General features: G+C 35.0%; 1 pseudogene across 1 annotated transcript; it reads left to right on the top strand.

Annotated features, from left to right (window-relative positions):
- Positions 1 to 10,118: 10,118 nt before the first annotated feature.
- Positions 10,119 to 15,549, top strand: LOC143439548 (olfactory receptor 7E24-like; annotated as a pseudogene). The gene is made up of 2 exons (XR_013107731.1): positions 10,119 to 10,239; positions 14,611 to 15,549. The product of XR_013107731.1 is annotated as an olfactory receptor 7E24-like (transcript).
- The last annotated feature ends 4,828 nt before the right edge of the window (positions 15,550 to 20,377 follow it).

Below are 20,377 nucleotides of genomic sequence, written 5' to 3'. Positions count from 1 at the left end.
AAAATGTAGAAGAATGCAAATTGATCTATTCTTACCTCCCTGAACAAAGCTCAAGTCCAAGTAGATCAAGGACCTCAAAACAAAACAAAACAAAAAACAAACAAACAAAACCAAAACAGATACACTAAATCTGATATAAGGGAAAGTGGGAAATCACCTGAAACACATGGGACAGGATAAAATTTTCAGAACAGAACACCAATGGCTTATGCTCTAAGATCAAGAATCAATATATGGGACCTCATAAAATTGTAAGGCAAAGGACACTGTCAATAGGACAAAATAACAGCCTACAGATTGGGAAAAGATCTTTACCAATCCTATATCTGACAGAGGACTAATATCTAATATATGTAAAGAACTCAGGAAATTACACTCTACAGAACCAAATAACCCTATTAAAATGGGGTACAGAGCTAAATAGAGAAATGTCAACTTGAATAGCGATAAAACACGTAAGGAAATGTTCAACATCCTTAGTCATTAGGGTAATGCAAATCAAAATGACCCTGAGATTCCACTTCACACCAGTCAGAATGGCTAAGATCAAAAACTCAGGTGACAGCAGATGCTGGCAAGGATGTGGAGAAAGAGGAACATTCTTCCACTGCTTGTGGGGTTGCAAGTTGGTACAACTATTCTGGAAATCAGTCTGACCATTCCTCAGAAAATTGGACATAGTACTACCTGAGGACCCAGCTATATCATTGCTGGGCATATACCCTGAAAATGCTCCAATATGTAATAAGTACACATGTTCCACTATGTTCATAGAGGCTTTATGTATAATAACATGGAATTGCAATCAACCTGGATGTTCCACAACTGAAAATGTGCTATATTTACACAGTACTACTCAGCCATTAAAAACAATGACTTCATTAAATTCACAGGCAAATAGATGGAACTTGAAAATATCATTCTGAGTGAGGTAACTCAGTCACTAAAGAACACACATGGTATGAACTCTCTGATAAGTGAATATTAGGCCAAAAGCTTAGAATACCCAGGATACAATTCACAGACCATATGAAGCTCAAGAAGAAGAAAGATAAAAGTGTGGATGCTTCAGTGCTTCTTAGAATGGGGAACAAAATGCTCACAGGAGGAAATATGGAGACAAAGCATGGAGCAGAGACTGAAGGAAGGGTCAATCAGAGATTGCCCCACCTGAGGATCCATCCCATAGTAGTCAAACCTGGATGCTATTGAGGATGCTGGGAAGTGCTTGCTGACAGGAGCCTGATATGCCTGTCTCCTGACAGGCTCTGCCAGAACTTGACAAATACAGAGGTAGCTTCTCACGGCCAATAATTGAATTGAGTGCAGGGTCTGAGATGAATGAGTTGAAGAAAGGACTGAAGGAGTTGAGGGGGGTGCAGCCCCATAGGAGGAGCAACAGTTTCAACTGGCCAGACCCTCTGGAGCTCCCTGGGACTGGACCACCAACCAAAGAGTACACATGGAGGGAATCATGGCTTTGGCCACATACATGTCAGAGGATGGCCTTGTTGGACATCAGTGGAAGGGGTGGCCCTTGGTCCTGTGGGGTCTGGTGTTCCAGTGTATGGGAATGCCAGGGCAGAAAGTTGGGAGTGGGTGGGTGGGTGGGGAGCATCCTCATAGAGGCAGGGAGGAGAAAGGATGGGATAGGGGTTTCCAGAGGGGAGACCTGGAAAGGTGGTAACATTTAAAATGTAAATATAAAAAAATGCCCATTAAAAAAAAAGAAAACCAAAATTCTTTCATAGGAATTGTTACTTTGTAGATTACTATTTTTGCTTATTTTATTTATTTATTTTGCTTATTTTACTACATTTACTTATTTATTATAATAACTTTTCATCCTTAAAGTTTTATTATTTTAATTATTTGATTATATTTACAAACTTCTTCACTTCAAACAGTCTCATATGCTGCTTCACACATTCTTTCAAATCCATGGCCTCTTTTTCACTAGTTGTTATTACATGCATATATTACATTTATATGAGTTTATATTCCTAAATACAACATGACCTATCCATATTATTAGATCTATATTATATTTTCAAAATGTTTGGCACTGGAAAACATATTGGTATTCTCCTGCACATGGAGAAACAACTCTACCACTCTCAGCTTTCCTCAATTGTGTACAAGTTTTGGGTAGGGTTGAAGCTTCATGGTCTTTTACCCCACCAGTTTAACATTTCCATTTGTGTCATCCTTGCTCAGCTCTTATTTGGGCAGACATACTGTTCAGAATTTATAAGAAGACTTTCAGAAATTACTAGAAGACTTATCTCAATGCATACTCCCAAATCCTCTGACTTATATTTTCACCACTTGTTCTAGAATGTTCCCCAAACCTTAGATGTGGGAGTATTTTTAGATGTTTTCATTGGCATGAACTTTCACAACCTGAATTTTGATTGGTTGTGGTTTTCTGTACTGGTGCATGTGTGTTGTAAATAGAAGCTTCTTTGATGACGGCTATGAATTAACCTTATCTGCAGTTATTAGGATGGATGTTTAGATTTAAACATCCATGCTGGTTTAGCAGATTAGCGATTATATTTTTTCCTCTAAAACCCATGAGCTCAGTCTCACTGAATAGTTGGCTAGAATCCAGTACTAGTCTTTGATTCCTACTATTTGCTCAAGATTTCAGTTCAAAGAGTGAACTGAGTTTACCCTGAAAACATGGGTGCCACTACTGTACACTTAGAGATATGATGCTATGCTGGCCATTGATGTAGCTCATAGATGTTGTAACTTCATAGGACAGTTTGTGACCTTCATCCGTTAGAAGATTTAATATGCCTTCTGGTACTATGAATGCTAATTTTTGTGAATGGTCATTTCAGTCATTTAATGCTCAGATTCTCTAGGCCTTGTTTCAGAAGTGAATTGTATCTTCAGCAATTTTATGCTTTATAAATCTGTTGTCCATTCCTAGAAAATAATTAAAAAGAGGACTTTCTTCTGTCTGGTATTTTGTTTTTCTTAGGAGGTTTTTAACTCCTGAAGGAAGTACTGTCAGCCAGATGAGAAAAATTCATTAAATCTATGTGTATATTTATACAAGAAATTAGATAGTCTATACTTTTTATTTTAGGTAAATAACACTATTATTCCTTATGAATTTTAGAATCCTTGTTTTCATTTTATCCCCCTCTTACATGGTTTGTATTTCCCTTCCATCCCTGAAGAGCCTCCCCATCTCACTTCCCTCATAGCATCTATTGTACCCTGATCTTCCCTTCTCTGTTGCTTTTATCACCTGTATATTTTTTGTTTACTTTTCTTGTTTCTAACATTGTTATAGGCTCTATACACATACTAACTACCCTGCTAACTATTTTTGTTTGATTTTTTGACACTTTCTCATATCTCCTTTACTTCTTGATACAGCCCCCTTATTTCTTCACCCTCCTCTCTCCCTCCCAGGTCCCACTCTCCCTCGACCTCTCATGATTTTCCTGTTTCCCTTCAATGCAGAACTAAAGCATTCACACACTGGTCTTCCTTCCTTCTATGCTCCACATGGTCTCTGGGCATTGTGAGGTTTTGAGCTAATAGCCACTTATTAGTTAGCACATACCATGTGTGTTCTTTTGTGTTTGGGTTACCTCATTCAGGATATTTTCTAGTTCCATCCATTTGCCTATGAATTTTATGAAGTCGTTATTTTTAATTGCAGCAAAGTACTCCATTCTGTATATGTACCACATTTTCTGTATCCATTCTTCTGATGAGAGACATGTGGATTGTTTCCAGCTTCTGGCTATTATAAATAAGACTAATGCAAACATAGTGGAACATGTATACTTACTATATGTTGGAGCATCTTTTGGGTATATGCCCAGGAGTGGTGTAGCTGGATCCTCAGGTAAAACTATTTTCAATTTTCTCAGTAATCACAAGACTGATTTCCAAAGTGGTTTTACTAGCTTGCAGTCACATCAGAATTGAAGGAGTGTTCCTCTTTCTCAACATCCTCAACATCTGCTGTCACCTGAGTTTTGATCTTAGCCATTCTGATTGGTGTGAGGTGGAATCTCAGGGTCGGTTTGATTTTCATTTCCATGGTAACTAAGAATGTTGAACATTTCTTTAAGTGCTTCTCAGTTATTTGAGATTCTTTCCTTGAAAATTTTCTATTTAGCTCTGTGCTCTATTTTTAACAAGGTTATTTGGTTCTCTGGAGTCTAACTTCTTTAGTTCTTTGTATATTTTGTATATAGGCCCACCTAATCTGCAGGTTGCAGAAGTTCTTTTTATTGTTGAGAATTGTTTTTGCTATCCTAGGTTTTTTTGTTATTCCAAATGAATTTGTGAATTTCTCTTTCTAACTCTATGAAGAATTTGTTGACATTTTGATTGGGATTGCATTTTATTTATTCAAGATTGATTTCAATAAGAGGGACATTTTTACTATATTAAACTTGCCAATCCATGGGTATGGGAGATCTTTCCATCTTCTGAGATCTTCAATTTCTTTCTTCAAAGACTTGAAGTTCTTGTCATACAGGTCTTTCACTTGTTTTGTTAGAGTCACAACAATATATTTTATATTATTGGTGACTATTGTACAGGTGTCATTTCCATAATTTATTTTTTAGTCTATTTTTGTTTTGTGTAGAAGAAGACTTCTGATTTGTTAGTTAATTTTATATCCAGCCACTTTGCTGAAGTTGTTTATCAACTGTAAGAGTTCTCTCATGGATTTTTTTGGAGCCGCTTATGTATACTATCATATCATCAGCAAATAGATATCTTGACTTCCTCCCTCCTAATTTGTATCCCTTTGATCTCTTTTTGTTTTCTTACTGCTCTGGCTAGAACTTCAAGTACTATATTGAATAGGTAGGGAGAGAATAGGCAGCCTTGTCTTGTCCCTGATTTTAATGGGATTGACTTGAGTTTCTCTTTATTTAGTTTGATGTTGGCTATAGGTTTGATGTTGGCTATAGGTTTGATGTATATTACTTTTATTATATTTAGGTACACACATTGAATTCATGATCTTTCCAATACCTTTAACATGAATGGGTGTTTGTTTTGTTTTGTTTGTTTGTTTGTTTTGTTTTGTCACAGGCTTTTTCAGCATCTAATGAAATGATCATGTGGTTTTTTTTCTTTGAGTTTGTTTAAATAGTGGATTACATTGATGGATTTCCATATATTGAACCAATCTTGCATTCCTGGGATGAAGCTTACTTCATAGTGTTTAATGATCACTTTGATGTGTTATTGAACTCTGTTTGTCAGAATTATATTGAGTATTTTTGCATTGATATTCATAAGGGAAATTTGTTTGTAGTTCTCTTTCTTTGTTGACTCCATTTGTGGGTTAGGTATCAGCTTAAGTGTGGCTTCATAGAAAAAATTGTGTTGTGTTCTTCTGTTTTTATTTTATGGAATAGTTTGAGAAATATTGGTATTAAATCTTCTTTGAAGGTCTGATACAATTCTGCACTAAAACCATCTGGTCCTGGCCTTTGTTTGGTTGGTAGACTTCTAATGACTGCTTCTAATTCTTTGGAGTTTATGGGGCTGTTCAGATGGTTTATCTGATCCCAATTTAACTTTGATACCTGGTATCTGTCTAGAAAATCATCCATTCCATCCAGGTTTTCCAGTTCTGTTGAATACAGACTTTAGTAGTAGGATCTGATCATCTTTTTTAAATTCCCCAGTTTCTGTTGTTATATCTCCTTTTTCATTCCTGAGTTTGTTAATTTGGATACTGTCTCTGGACACTCTGGTTAGTCTGGCTAAGGGTTTACCTATCTTTTTGATTTTCTCCAAGAATCAGCTCCTAGTTTTGTTGATTCATTGTATAGTTCTTTTTGTTCTCTGCCCTGAGTTTGATTATTTCTTGCCATCTACTCCTCTTGGGTATATTTACATCATTTTGTTCTAGCTGCTAATCTGCTCCAATTTCTTTGTGGAGGCCCTCCGAACTATGAATTTTCCTCTTACCAGTGCTTTCATTGTGCCCAATAAGTTTGGATAACTTGTGCCTTCATTTTCATTAAATTCTAAAAAGTTTTAAATTTCTTTCTTTATTTTTCCCTAACCAAGTTATCATTGAACAGATAGTTGTTCAGCTTTCACATGTATATATGCTTTCTGTTGTTTTATGCTATTGAAGACTAGCCTTAGTCTGTGGTAGTGTGACAGAATACTCGAGATAATTTAATATTCTTGTATCTGTTGAGGTTTGTTTTGTGTTTGACTATATGGTTGATTTTTGAGAAGGTACCCTGAGGTGCTAAGAAGAAGGCATATTCTTTTGTTTTATTGTGAAATGTACTGTATCTCCTTCTACAAAGTTCAAGTGGATCAAGGACCTCCACATAAAACCACACATGCTGAATCTAATAGAAGAGAAAATAGGAAATAACCTTGAACACATTGACACAGGTGGAAAATTCCTGAAAAGAACACCAATGGCTTATGCTCTGAGATCAAGAATTGACAAATGGAACCTCATAAATTTGAAAAGTTTCTGTAAGTCAAAGGACACTGTCAAGAAAACAAAACAGCAACCCACAGATTTGCAAAAGAACTTTACCAACTTTATACAATATAGAGGGCTGATATCCAAAATATATAAAGAATTAAAGAAGTTAGACTCCAAAAAACCAAATAACCCTATTAAAATTGGGATACAGAGCTAAACAGAGAATTCTCAACTGAGGAATCTCAATTAACTGAGAAGCACTTAAAGAAATGTTCAACATCCTTATTCGTCAGGGAAATGCAAATCAAAATGGCCCTGGGATTCTACCTTACACCAGCAATAATGACTAAGATAAAAAACACATGTGACAGCAGATGCTGGTTAGGATGTGGAGAAACATCCTCAATGTTTCCATCAATCCATCAATGGAACACTTCTCCATTGCTGGTAGAATTGCAAGCTGGTACAACCACTCTGGAAATCAATTTGGCAGTTGTTCAGAAGTTAGACATAGTACTACCTAAGAACCCAGCTGTACTCCTGGACATATCCAAAAGATGTTTCAACATATAACAACGGCACATTCTCCACTATGTTCATAGCAGCCTTATTTATAATTGCCAGAAGCTAAAAAGAACCCAAAAGCCCTACAACAGAGAAATGTATATAGAAAATGAGGCACATTTACACAATGAAGTAATACTTAGCTGTTAAAAACATGAGATTTGCTGGCAAATGGATGAAACTGAAAAATATCCTGAGTGAGGTAACCCAGTCACAAAAGAACACCCATGGTACATACTCAGTGATAAGTGGATATGGGCCGAAAAGAAGCTCAGAATACCTACAATACAACTCACAGATCATATGAAACCCAAGAAGAAAGAAGACCACACTAAAGTGTGGATGCTACAGTCTTACTCAGAATGAGGAAGCTAATAATCTCCAAGAAATAAAGGAAGAGAAGGATCTGGGAGCAAGAGAGGGGGGAATGAAGAAGGGGGTGGGATTGTTCAAATACTGAAGGAGATGGGATAGAAGTAGAGAGAGTCAGGAATTTGAAAAGAGGTATGTAGCACTGGTGGAGGGAAAACTTGAGGGTAGCCACTAGAAAGTCCCAGATGCCAGGGACCCAAGTGTTCCCCAAGACCCAACAGGGAGGACATTAGCCAAAATGCCCTACAAAAGGAAGTTAGAACCTGTAGAGACTATATCCAGTGGATAGGCATAGCCTCCAGTAGAGGAATGAGGCAACTCTCACATGACACAAGTAGAAACATCCATTTCACCTAATGACTCACTATAAGTCAAAGCTGTCTTCATTTGTTATAGAATCAGAGTCTAAAGCCTGGTTGTAACACATTTGTGATGGGAATGGAGTCTAATGCCTGGTCAATCCTGGTGAGCAACATTGAAATTGACACATAGGACATTTGGATTATACTTCTCTAATTTATATTGCTCAGATCTCTGGTGATATGGAATATATCTGCTTATGGTATATATTGTTAAGTCAAAAGTGGAAAGTTCAAAATGGCAGTGCTAAAGACAATGCACTAAACAGAAGCACTCAGAACAAGTAAAGTGAATGCCTGTTGTTGGGTGAACAGAAGTCCACAGAATTTCTCAAGAATCTCACAAGGTAAGTTTCTGTTTACTAATAAAATCAACATAATAAGGTTGGTATCTGTTTACCAGGACCTTCTATAATATATCTCCAAAGGTCAAGTACTTCATTTAAGGACATCAAGTTCTAGTCAACTAAACAGTCAAAGGCTTGCTGTTTTGACATTTTACTTTTCTCAGCCCCCTGAGTGATATGCATGGCACTTTACTTTACAATAACCCTTTTTTTCTACCCATGCATGGGTCTAATTCAGTGCTTTCGCTATGCTCTTGCTTATATATGTAAATTAATAATATTTTTTATTCATGGCATTAACTGGACCACAACATGTGTTGTCAGTAAACAGCTTTTCTATAATTTTCTGAGAGCATGGGGTCCTTTCTCACTGATAATTGCATATATTTAGAACTGAATCAATACTTCCCATTATGTGTTTAATAAACACTTAGGTGAAAAAATATGTAGTATTTATTTTTTTCCTCTAAAAATGTATCTTCAGTAGAATTGGTTAATGTTCCCTTCATATTATCTGGAAAGACCACCAGAATTAACAAAAGTTATTATTTTAAAAAGCAAACCAACAAAACGAGAAATGAAAAAGCAAAAATTCTTGATATTTACAGAGGACACAGGAAAAGGTGCACAAATTTTTGTTTCACCAAGGTGTAATGTTGAATATGGCATTGTTGTCTAAATGTTTTACCATAGAATGATATCAAAAGTGATAAAAACACAAAACAAGCAACTGCCAATCCTAACATTTTTTTTCTCTCCTACATTTTAGACTCTAGACTTAGTTTGGCTTTCATATAGTGTTTGATCAGAGTTCTTACTACAAACAACTGTGTTCAGTATCACATGCTCCTAGTGCATAATCACTCAAAGATATCTCATATTTATCTTTTCACACACATACACACATGTGTGTGTTTGTTTACCTTTATCTGTATATGTTATGTGTGCATGTGTGTGCATGTATATGTGTATGCATTATTGTGTATTTATTATGTATGTAGTCTTGCTGTTTGGTCTCTATAAAATTTACTCTCTACAATTATATGCAAAATATAATTATTATACTCTCCCCGTCTAAATCAGTAGTTGTCTGATTCTCCTTCATGTGAGTAAACTAAAACTCAATGTTTCAATTATTAACACATAGAATTTTAATTCACAATATCCCCAAAATAAGAACTGAAATGTGCAGTAGAAGATAATTTTCATTAAGTCCCCTCTTTACACTGTATATACTAAAGACATTTTCCCAAACATTAAGGCGTTAAATATAGAGATTAGGGATCACCAAAGCCTCTCACATCTGTAAACCCACTATCCAGTAGACTGAAGCAGAAGGATCTTAAGATTGAAAGAGCCCCTTATACATAATGAGAGGCTAATGAGGTAGTAGGAAATGATAGGGAGGCAAAGAAAAAAAAGAGAAAATTTTATTAGAAGAGAAATGAATCATAGTTGAATATGATTCAGAATCTCAAATGATTTGTATCTGACCAGAGTGTCATCTTTTCTTGACATTAATTAATGAAGAAAGTATGCTCATTGAAGAGAAATTAGAATGCAAAATTCCTTCTCACCGATATCAACTCAAAAAAATAGAAATTTTATCAGATAATTATATGGAAAACTTGACTATATACCAATTTCATTAACCACTCAATAAAATTGCACATATCGAACCTCATACTGCTTCTTTTAATTGACACTATATGTAATATTTTTGTAATATCTCTACATCTTGGAGGTCAGAACAGTACAATTAAGCTTTTTCCTGAGATAGGAAGGGTTAAACCTTTCTCTGTATATTCACTGTCGCCATTTCTCTACTAAATTACTACTAAGAGATCCTTAGAGATTTAAATAGTTTGAAGTATAATTATTAGCTCTGTGAATTGAGCCTGAAAATCTCACAAATGCACCTGTTGTGTTCCAGCTCTAGAATTTAACAATTCTGATCCAGAATTTATATATATATAATTTTCATCTCCTCAAGTACTCATCAGCCACATTGGAAGTGTCATAATTTACTGTTTTTCTACCAGTCCTGAACACAGAAACTGGACCATCATCACACATCCAGCAAGAGTGAAAGAGTATATCAGTCACCTCTGGTCATTGTCAGGTGGAAATTATTTGGAGCCTAGTAAGTACTAATCTATGGAAGACACAAAAGAGAGACAGGTTATTACATTGTTGGTACCAGAAAGGTAAAAGTATATGATATGGAGTAATTAGTGATGGAAATGCATCAATAAGCAAAGTTTTATCACAAATTTCTATGGCATTAGTATTATTAGTTTGTTAATGTGAGAATTATTATATACTCTTTAGTTGTCTACCCTTATAGATTCTAACTTCAGTAGAATTTTTTCAACCAAAAGAAGAAATGGATGCCTCTCAAATATGTGTGCTATTGATTAAAAATACTGAGCACCTGGTGATAAAAATAAAGATGAAAATAATCATAGGAAATAAATATCAAGAACCAGTGAACTGTTAGAGGGATTGGAAGAGATGAAGATGAGGTGAGAAGTTTGCTGTGCACAGTGAGTTCCTGTGTTCAGCTACCAACAGTGATACAAAAAAGATGGATATCTTGGTGTGTGTTTGTAATCTTAGGAATAAGTGAATTGAGATAGACAGATCGTGTGGTTTGACTAGCCAGCCAATGTAACCAACTAGGGTTCAGGATCCGTGAGAGACTCTCTCTCAAAAAATAGAATGAAGAATACTCAAAGTTGACCTCTGACCTACAAAAAATTTTTCACACACATATTAAAATCACCAATATTTGACTATACTAGGAAAAAAACTTAAAATTTTATTTAAACTAATTTAATGCAATACTCGATTTATTAGCTAAAATTTTACTTTTAAACAAAGTGATTGAATAAAATATGACTTATCATTTCATATGTTATGTGTTACCAGTGTGACATTAGACAACTCATTATTAAGACATTTAACTTCTCTCATCTAAGTTTTCTCCAGATGTTATAATTCTGAGTAAACTTGAGAATCATAACTAGCTTGTGACTTGAACAAATCACAAAAGAAATTAAGTACAGTTATATATTAAATATGAAAAGTACCATTGGATTCAGCAAAATATTGTTATTTGATACTCCAATTTGCTCCTATTATTTTATTCATTGTATTTCATTTGCTCCTGATTTTTTGTATCATTTTTGCTATTTTTATTGTTGTTATTTATAAGACTTTATATCTAACCTCATTCTGCATGCATTAAACACTGGACTACAATGGCTGAATTGCACTACTGGCAAAGTCCATTTTATTTTTTTTCTTATAAAATATTTTTTTGCATCTATTCCTTAGCTTTTGCTGACTTTTTTGAGAAAAAGATTCACTTTATCACTAAGGATGGCCTTTAGTCCTGATTCTCTTACATCAGTTTCTATTGGGTAGAATCACATCCTTTTATAACTACACCAGGCAGAAATTTTGGTAATAATGATAGATATTATAATGAGAGAATACACAAATTTGCAAAACAATATGATGTTTAGTATTCTATAATATCTTAACATCTAAGTGGAATGAAAAGTGTTAAAAGACATGTAGACTACAACTACACAAATATTTAACACTCTGGGGTTTACAAACTTATTGGAAGAAGAGAGAAGAGAAAAAGAGTCGAGCAGAGCTAAGTTTTAAGATTTTAAACTTTACCTTCTATAACATCTTATCAAAGGGGTTTATCTGAAATTATTCTCATCAACAGAGTCATCTGGGGTGGAATAAAAACAATGACACCATCAAAGTTTCTACAAACACATAATGGACAGATAACATTTTTATGTAAATTTCATTTCAGCAATCTTTACTTCAAATTATCTTTATTTAAAAATCATTGAATATAATCATGGGTTTCATGTCCTGTTATTTTCCAGTAGATTTAATGAGCATACATATTGCAAAAATAATCAAATTACTCATGCTTGAGATTTCCTGTTCATTCTTTAATTTTTATCAAAATTAAGTATTTTGGAAACTTAAAAAGATTACTCCACATTATTTGTACATGTTATTGAATTTCACTGAGACATTAAATCATGTCTTTACATTTTAAAAGAAATAAACACTTAAAGTTTTAAAATTAAGGTAGCTGATTTTAGAAGAAATATAATATCCTTGAAAAAATGATTTAATTGAAAACAACTTAGGAAGTCATCAGAAGGCGAAGCCAAGTTTCAAGATAAACCTTTGGATCCAGTGTGGTCTTTTGTTCTTCAGCGGTACGTGAGTGGGTTTAATTTGAGTGAAATAGGGAAAAAAGAAATGAAAACAAAAACCTATCCTGAAAGCTTTTATTAAAGATTTAGCTAAGAAATATTAGCAGATTGTTACAAATAGCAACAAAAGGTTAAAATGTGAACTAAACCATACTTCTTCACTAGTTCTCATGTAGCATTTACAGAATATGATGGGGCAAGGCATTGCATTGATGGAGCTACATAATTAATATACATGTTTAGCATGTACAAAGATGTGAGATCTTAATTTACAAATACCAAACAAAGGATGATGAAAGGAAACAAGGAATGAAATAAAGAAACAAGGAAAGTAACAAAGAAACAAAAAGGGGGAAATGACCAATATGTAGAGTGACAATTAGAAAAGCATATTGCAAAAAAGAAAGAAAAAGAATGAAATATTATAGATAAGTATGGTACCATATGCCTACCTGTACTACATGGACTTGGGATACTGAGGCAGGACTGCAAGGTAAACAGTAATGTGGACTAATAAGAACAAATATCATATTTTCTCCACTTGTTACTCTATATTTAAATATAGAGAGAAAATTGGGGGCTAGGTGTCAGCAGAAAATATGAGCAGGAATAAATAGGGAAGGCAGTTAAGAATTGATGTGAGAAGTATAATAAAATATATTTTGGAATGTTGCATAATGAAACTTCTTTTGTTATCAATGAAAAAGAGAAAGAAAAACATTGCTTAACCATTTTACTTTTTTAATTTTTAACACATCCAAAATCAATTGTATAGAATAATTTTTGCAGTCAATAAAATAATGAATATTTATTAAACATTTAAGACAATACTAAATGTTTATATACTCATGTATATTTGAAAATATTCTTACATGATAATTTTCATATTTGAGCAGAAGCTAACTCTAAACTGAAGATGAGTTAAAAAATCTGAAAACGGAAAAATAAAGAAACTATTAACAATGCAAAACATACATTTTAATTGACTGACAACAATTGATAGAACAAGTATCTAAGTTTTATGTTCAGTGAAATTTTTTGAATATTTATTTTATTTTTGTATACAAGACAGTTGTGTGTAGGTACCCAAAAAAAGCCAGAATAGGGTGTAGGTTCCTTCTGTGTTTGAGTTACAGGCTATTCTGAACCACCTGATGAGGGTGCTTGGAACTAAACTTGGATCCTCTGGCAGACAGGAAAATGATTTTAGCTGCTGAACAAACTCTCCACAACTAGTTTTAGCCTCTGCATTCAGAATATAAGTCCAAGGAAGAAATAGTTATGAGTTTGTCACAACTGAGAATTGTAACTAAAGTTACATTGTACATGACTTAGTCTGTTTTGCTTTATCAAAATGCTCAAGACAGGTAAACTTTTTTTTAATAAAGAAATCTATGTACCTCACAGTTAATTATCTACAAATTCAAACCATGTAGTACCAGCTTTGGTAATATTCTATTTATGAATGGCAGAAAAGAAAATGTATTGAATAGGAAGTCACAATTCATTATAAAAGGAAACCAAAGAGGTTTGATTCTCTTAATGCCTACAAAAGCCTACTTTAATTTGTGGACTTCCCATGAGGTTTCATGGCTTTTCTTTTCTTTTCTTTTCTTTTCTTTTCTTTTATTTTATTTTATTTTATTTTATTTTCTTTCTGTGCTTTTCTTTTCTGTTCCTTTACTTTCCTTTTTTTTTCTGTCCTGGCATGTCCTGTCCTGTACACACTCTTTGTGTTGCCTTGCCTTGCCTTGCCCTGCCCTGCCCTGCCCTGCCCTGCCCTGCCCTGCCCTGCCCTGCCCTGCCCTGCCCTGCCCTGCCTTCTTTTGCCTTCCCTTCCCTTTGCTTCTCTTCTCATTTCTCCTTATTTCTTCCTTACTTCCTTTGCTCATTCCTTTCTACCTGTATTTCTTCTATACTTTATCCTTTCCTTTCTTTCATATTTTCCCTGCTTTCCTTCATTCTTTACACTTTTTATGTTGGGATTCAATTTACGCTCTTATATTGACTACACTGATCTGCCTTTAAATCATGGATTACATGTCTTAAATGCTAAAAGAAACTACCAAACAGAAGACAAATTTTCTAACATATGAACATTTTTATAATAAATAAATTATATCTAAGCCTAAAAAGTTAGCAAGTATGAATGACTCTTTATGAATTACTGAATTACAAAATGACAGGCATGTAGCAAGTTCCCTCTATAATGCTTAATTCATTACAATGGTTGTTTGTAATTTTTTCTTTTAAAAAAGGTTTTAGCCTCATGGAACCACACAATTTAACATGTAACATGGAATTTCTTCTCCTTGGACTCTCAGATGACCCTGAACTGCAGCCCATTTTATTTATACTATTACTGCTTACATACCTGATGACTGTGCTTGGAAATGTGCTCATCATCTTGGCCATCAGCTCTGATTCCCACCTCCACAGCCCCATGTACTTCTTTCTCTACAATCTTTCATTGTCTGACATGGGTTTCAGCAGCACTACAGTCCCCAAAATACTGATAAACATGCAGACCCAAAAAAAAATCCATAACTTATGCAGCATGCCTAACTCAGGTGTCTTTCTTCGCCCTCTTTGGGTGTATGGACAGTCTACTACTGGCAGTGATGGCCTATGATCGATGGGTTGCCATTTGTCACCCTCTACACTACCAACTCCTGAACCCTCGTCTGTGTAGATGTTTGGTCATAGTGTCATTTTGTATCAGTCTCATTGATTCACAGGTACACTGCTTGATGATGTCACAACTAAAATTTTGCACTAATTTAGAAATCCCTCATTTCTTCTGTGATGTTCCAGAGCTTCTAAAAATTGCCTGTTCTGACACTTCTATGAATAACTTAGTCATATTTCTTGTCAGTATCATTATTGGTTTCCTCCCTGCCTCAGGAATCTTTTACTCCTACTATAAAATTATTTCCTCAATTGTTAGAGTTCCATCATTTTTAGGGAAATATAAAGCATTCTCTACTTGTGGATCCCACTTGTCAGTTGTTTGCTTATTTTATGGAACAGGTCTTGGTGTGTACCTTAGTTCATCTATTTCTACTTCTTCCAAGGAAAGTATGGTGGCTTCAGTAATGTATACCATTGTAGTTCCCATGATGAACCCCTTCATCTACAGTCTGAGGAACAGGGACATCAAAAATTCCCTCCAGAAAATTTTCAGTCAAATAATTTAAGTTACTTATGTGTATAAACCCTTAATACACAGTTCCTTAAATTGTGGGTCACATAACTGAGAATGGTATAGTAAAAAATGTAGTGACTAAAAATTTCTGTATATAAAATGATCAATATTTAATGCATATATATATATAGAAAGAGAGAGAGAGAGAGAGAGAGAGAGAGAGAGAGAGAGAGAGAGAGAGAGAGAAAATGTTGGTGTATCGTGCCATGCCTACCAAGTTACATGTTATAGCTTCAAAATGGCCTGGTTTGTGAGCATATAACATTAAAAATTGGCAATGTACATGGTTTTATACAATGAAATACCAAAAAATGCATCCAGAAATACTTTAGATTGAATTAGGTTTGACTGTTAAAAATTACCATGCTTTTACCATATGCACTAATGAAAACATAATTGTTTAATTATGTGAAGTAAAGATTTTCAATAGCTTTCTTTTTTATTTTAAAATAGCTTCCATTACAGCCCTAAAATTTTTTATTGAATATTTTATTTACATTTCAGATGCCATTCCCTTTCCCCATTTCCCCTCCCTAGAAAACCCCTATTCTATGCCCCCTTTTCCTTTTTGCTTTTATACAATTTTCTCATAATGTTAATCAAAGACTTTATAAGTTTGGTAATGCTCAATCAGAAGTGTAACCCAATACCCAACCTAGATATATCAACTATCTTTGACTGGTGGAGACACATGAACATCTGCCTCCATGCCCCCCCTCTTCCTCTCTCTCTCTCTCTCTCTCTCTCTCTCTCTCTCTCTCTCTCTCTCTCTCATCACCAACCTTCTCCTCTCCTTCTTCTTTTCCTCTCCTTACTCCTTCTCTTCCTCTCGGTACTCCTTCCCCCTTAGCTCCTCCTACATATCACCCTTACTGTTAAAATAAAACTTTTCTCTCAAAATACAGTTAGAGCATAATTATGCCTATTTGTACCAGTCAGGTACAAGATAATCTTAATACCCAGTCCATCTATCGTTTTGTTGACTAACCAGAACCTCTGTCATCTCTCCTAAATAAAACACTTAGTTCTGAACCTGGTTTTTTCCTTGGCTTTAGAATGAATGTCAGCTGAAAACCATCCACTCAGATCTTTCTCTCAAGGTAAATAGCCAGGATTGGCTATGAGACTATAGGTTTTCAACCCTGTCAGAAATCCAGAATGACTGAGTTAACCGAAATTATGGGAAGCACAAACCATAGCTTCTAAAACTTAGCCAAATTATAGAGAACTCTGAACACCTGGACAGTTCCTATACTATAGAACGTTGAATTATCAAATCTTCAGCCTTCTGGCCAGAATCATCTGACAGATCTTAGTGATGCAGAATTATTAAGGGCTGATTACTCTGTCTAGGCAGATATAATCAGTCGAGTATTCTGCAAGTGTGTCCTTTTCTGGATAGTAATTTGTCTGTAGATGGAAAGAGGCAATTCTTGCCTAGTGGCTGTCTCCCAACAGCTGGAGTAACTCCAAAGATGCTCAATTTCTTCTTAGAATCCAAGACAAGAAGCTGTCAGGAGCAGACAGGTCTCTAATCAAAATGAACATTAATATAGAAACACCCTTAATCAGCTTGAAGAAGTTAATGAAGAGTCAGTGCCCCTATTCTCTGGGCTTGGGGACTAATGTGGTTAATAATGGGCTGTCTTTCTAGGGAAAAGTAGTGGTTTTGTTGGAACAGGGAGGATTAGCTAGGACTCATTGCATAGCCATAACCTATTGGTAGAAATCTGTATAATTATTATCAAGATGAAGTTATAATTTCTTAAATAGTACAAAATTTACTTTGATTTCAAATTTAAGGTTTTCATTCGTAGGAGCTTCTTATTGATATAAAAGAGAGATGAATATTGATACTCTTGTTGGTATCAGCCTCTGAACCCAGTGACGTAACTTCTAGGCGACTCCCACATCGTTGCCGAGGGAACAGCCCCACGCTCCCAGAATCCACCTGGCTCCCTCACCTGTACCTGGGAGATACTACGTCACCGCCCATATAAAACAGGCAGAACCCTCGACTCGCGCCCTCTTTAACCTCTTATCTCTCCCACCTATCTCTCCCCACCTTTGTCCTTTCCCCTGAATAAACCTAGCCACCCCCCCCTTGGAACCACGTGGTCTGGAGTAGTATATTCTGCACGGCGGCCGGGTTTTCTTTCAACTCTCATGGGCATTGTGCCTGTATAACACATTTAGGAATACAAGGCTTAGACCCAGTCCTTCTTTAACTTTTTTAACAGATTTGAGATGGTTAGGCTGTAAGTTAAGGGACTATAGCAAATTCATGGCTTTGAGTTTATTGTGAGGGTGTTTTCTATATTTTATTTAGAAATAGCTGAGAGGAGTTAACAGACAACAGTCCAGGTTACCTTACATGGATAGTTGGTTTTCAAAACATCAGAAATCCACAGAATTAATGTTACAAAATTTCCACAGTTTTCTAACATAATTTATCAGTATGTAAATATGAAATTAATATACTTTGACTTTTATACAAAAATTTAATTTTAACAATTGATATTTGTTTTGCTGTCTTGAGTTTCATAGATCAGCTTTTTCCAGTATGTACTGTCTTGGGAAAGGAGACTCATTCCCTTTTTATTATGTAACCACTAATTTCATTTCTATGCTCTAGAGTTAGCTTCTATCTTGAGCATACATGGGCAACATGAATAAAACTCAATGGGCTATGTGAAAAGATTCATTAATTTCAGTGGAAATTCTGTATTGAAGGATATAGAGAGAATTGGTAGGAGTGAAGTGAAAATGTGGGATTTATATGCATATATATATATATATTTATATATATGCTTATATATATGCATATATATACACATGTATGAACTTGCGAATGTAAAAAACATTTAAATCACTAATAAAAGAGTTTTAACTTGATATTAAGACAGAATTTCTAACAATTTCAGAAATGATCTTGAATGTTATATAAATCATATTCCTCTGCAGTGGTGACTTTTTTTCATAAAAAACCCTGAAATTCCTATATTCACAAAATGAATATGCAAATGTTTTTATTTTAATAAATGCTAAAGTTTCATGCAGTTTGAAGATTTTAATGTCATTTTCTATCAATATATGTATTTTACTTGATATTGGACTACATAATAACATTTCTCTCTACTACTGTATGGTACTTTGTACAGGTCCTAGAATTTACTATCATTTCCCATTTTCCCATCATCTTCCCAGTACTTATTTTGATTAGTAACACTGTTCCTTGTAGATTAAAAATTATTTTTGCATTGCATGTATAACATATTTTTTCTTTTTTTATTAGATATTTTATTTACACTTCAGATGCCATCCCCTTTCCCCATACCCCCCATTAGAAAATCTCTATCCCATGCCCCCTTTTCCTTTTTGCATTTATACATTTTTTTAAAAAAATGTTAATCATAGGCTTTATAAGTTTGGTATTGTTCAATCAGAGGTGTAACCCACTACCCAACCTAGATATATCAACTATCTTTGACTGGTGGAGATACATGAACATCTGCCTCCCTGTCTCCCCCCTCTTTCTCTCTTTCATCACCCAGCTTCTCCTCTCCTTCTTCTCCTCCTCTTCTTACTCCTTCTCTTCCTCTCAGTACTCCTCCCACCTTAGCTCCTCCTACATATCACCTTTCCTGTTAAAATGAAACTTTTCTCTCAAAATACAATTAGAGCATAAATATGCCGATTTCTACCAGTGAGGTATGAGATGTTTCTAATACCCAGTCCATCATTTTGTTGACTAACCAGCACCTCTGTCATCTATCCTAACCTAAACATTTAGTTCTGAACCTGGCTTTAGGATGAATGTCAGCTGACGACCATCCACTCAAATCTTTTCTCTCAAGGTAAATAGCCAGAATTGGCTATGAGGCTATAAGTTTTCAACCCCATCAGAAATTCAAAATTACTGAGTTAACTATAATTGTGGGAAACACAAAGCATAGCTTCTAAAACCTAGCCAATTTATAGAGACCTCTGAACACCTGGACACTCCCTCTACTTCAAAACGTTGGAGCATCTGTTCTTCCGCCTTCTGGCCCAGGATCATCTGACAGACCTTAGTGATGCAGAATTATTAAGGGCTGATTACTCTGTCTAGGCAGATATAATCAGTCAACTATTCTGCAAATGTGTCCTTTCCTGGACAGTAATTTGTCTGTAGATGGGAAGAGGCAATTCTTGTCTAATGGCTGTCTCACCACAACTGGAGTAACTCCAAAGATGCTCAATTTCTTCTTAGAATTCAATATAGGAAGCTGTCAGGAGCAGACAGGTCTCTAATCAAAATGAACATTAATACAGAAGTGTTTGTCACGTCAATTCTGTGGATTTCTGATGTTTTGAAAACCAACTATCCATGTAAGGTAATCTGGACTGTTGTCTGTTAACTCCACTCAGCTATCTCTAAATAAAACATAGGAAACACCCTAACAATAAACTCCAAGACATGAATTTGCTATAGTCTCTTAACTCATAGGCTGTCCATCTCAAATCAGTTTTAAAAAAAGTTAAAGAAGCACTGGGTCTAAGCTTTGTATTCCTAAATGTGTTATACTGCTACAATGCCTATGAGAGTAACAATATTCATCCCACTTTTATATCAATAAGAAGCTCGTACCAATGAAAACCTTAAAATTTGTAATCAAAGTAAATTGCTGCCATTTAATAATTTATATCTTCATCTTGGTAATAATTGTACAGATTTCTACTAATAGGTTATGGCTATGCAATTAACCCCTAGCTAATCCTCTCTATTCCCACAAAACCACTACTTTTTCCTAGAAAGACAGCCCAACATTTACCACCTT

Source organism: Arvicanthis niloticus, chromosome 27, assembly GCF_011762505.2.
Source record: "Arvicanthis niloticus isolate mArvNil1 chromosome 27, mArvNil1.pat.X, whole genome shotgun sequence".
NCBI lineage: Eukaryota > Metazoa > Chordata > Mammalia > Rodentia > Muridae > Arvicanthis > Arvicanthis niloticus.
The sequence above is the reverse complement of the archived record's forward strand: the minus strand, read 5'-3'. Positions and strand labels throughout refer to the sequence as shown.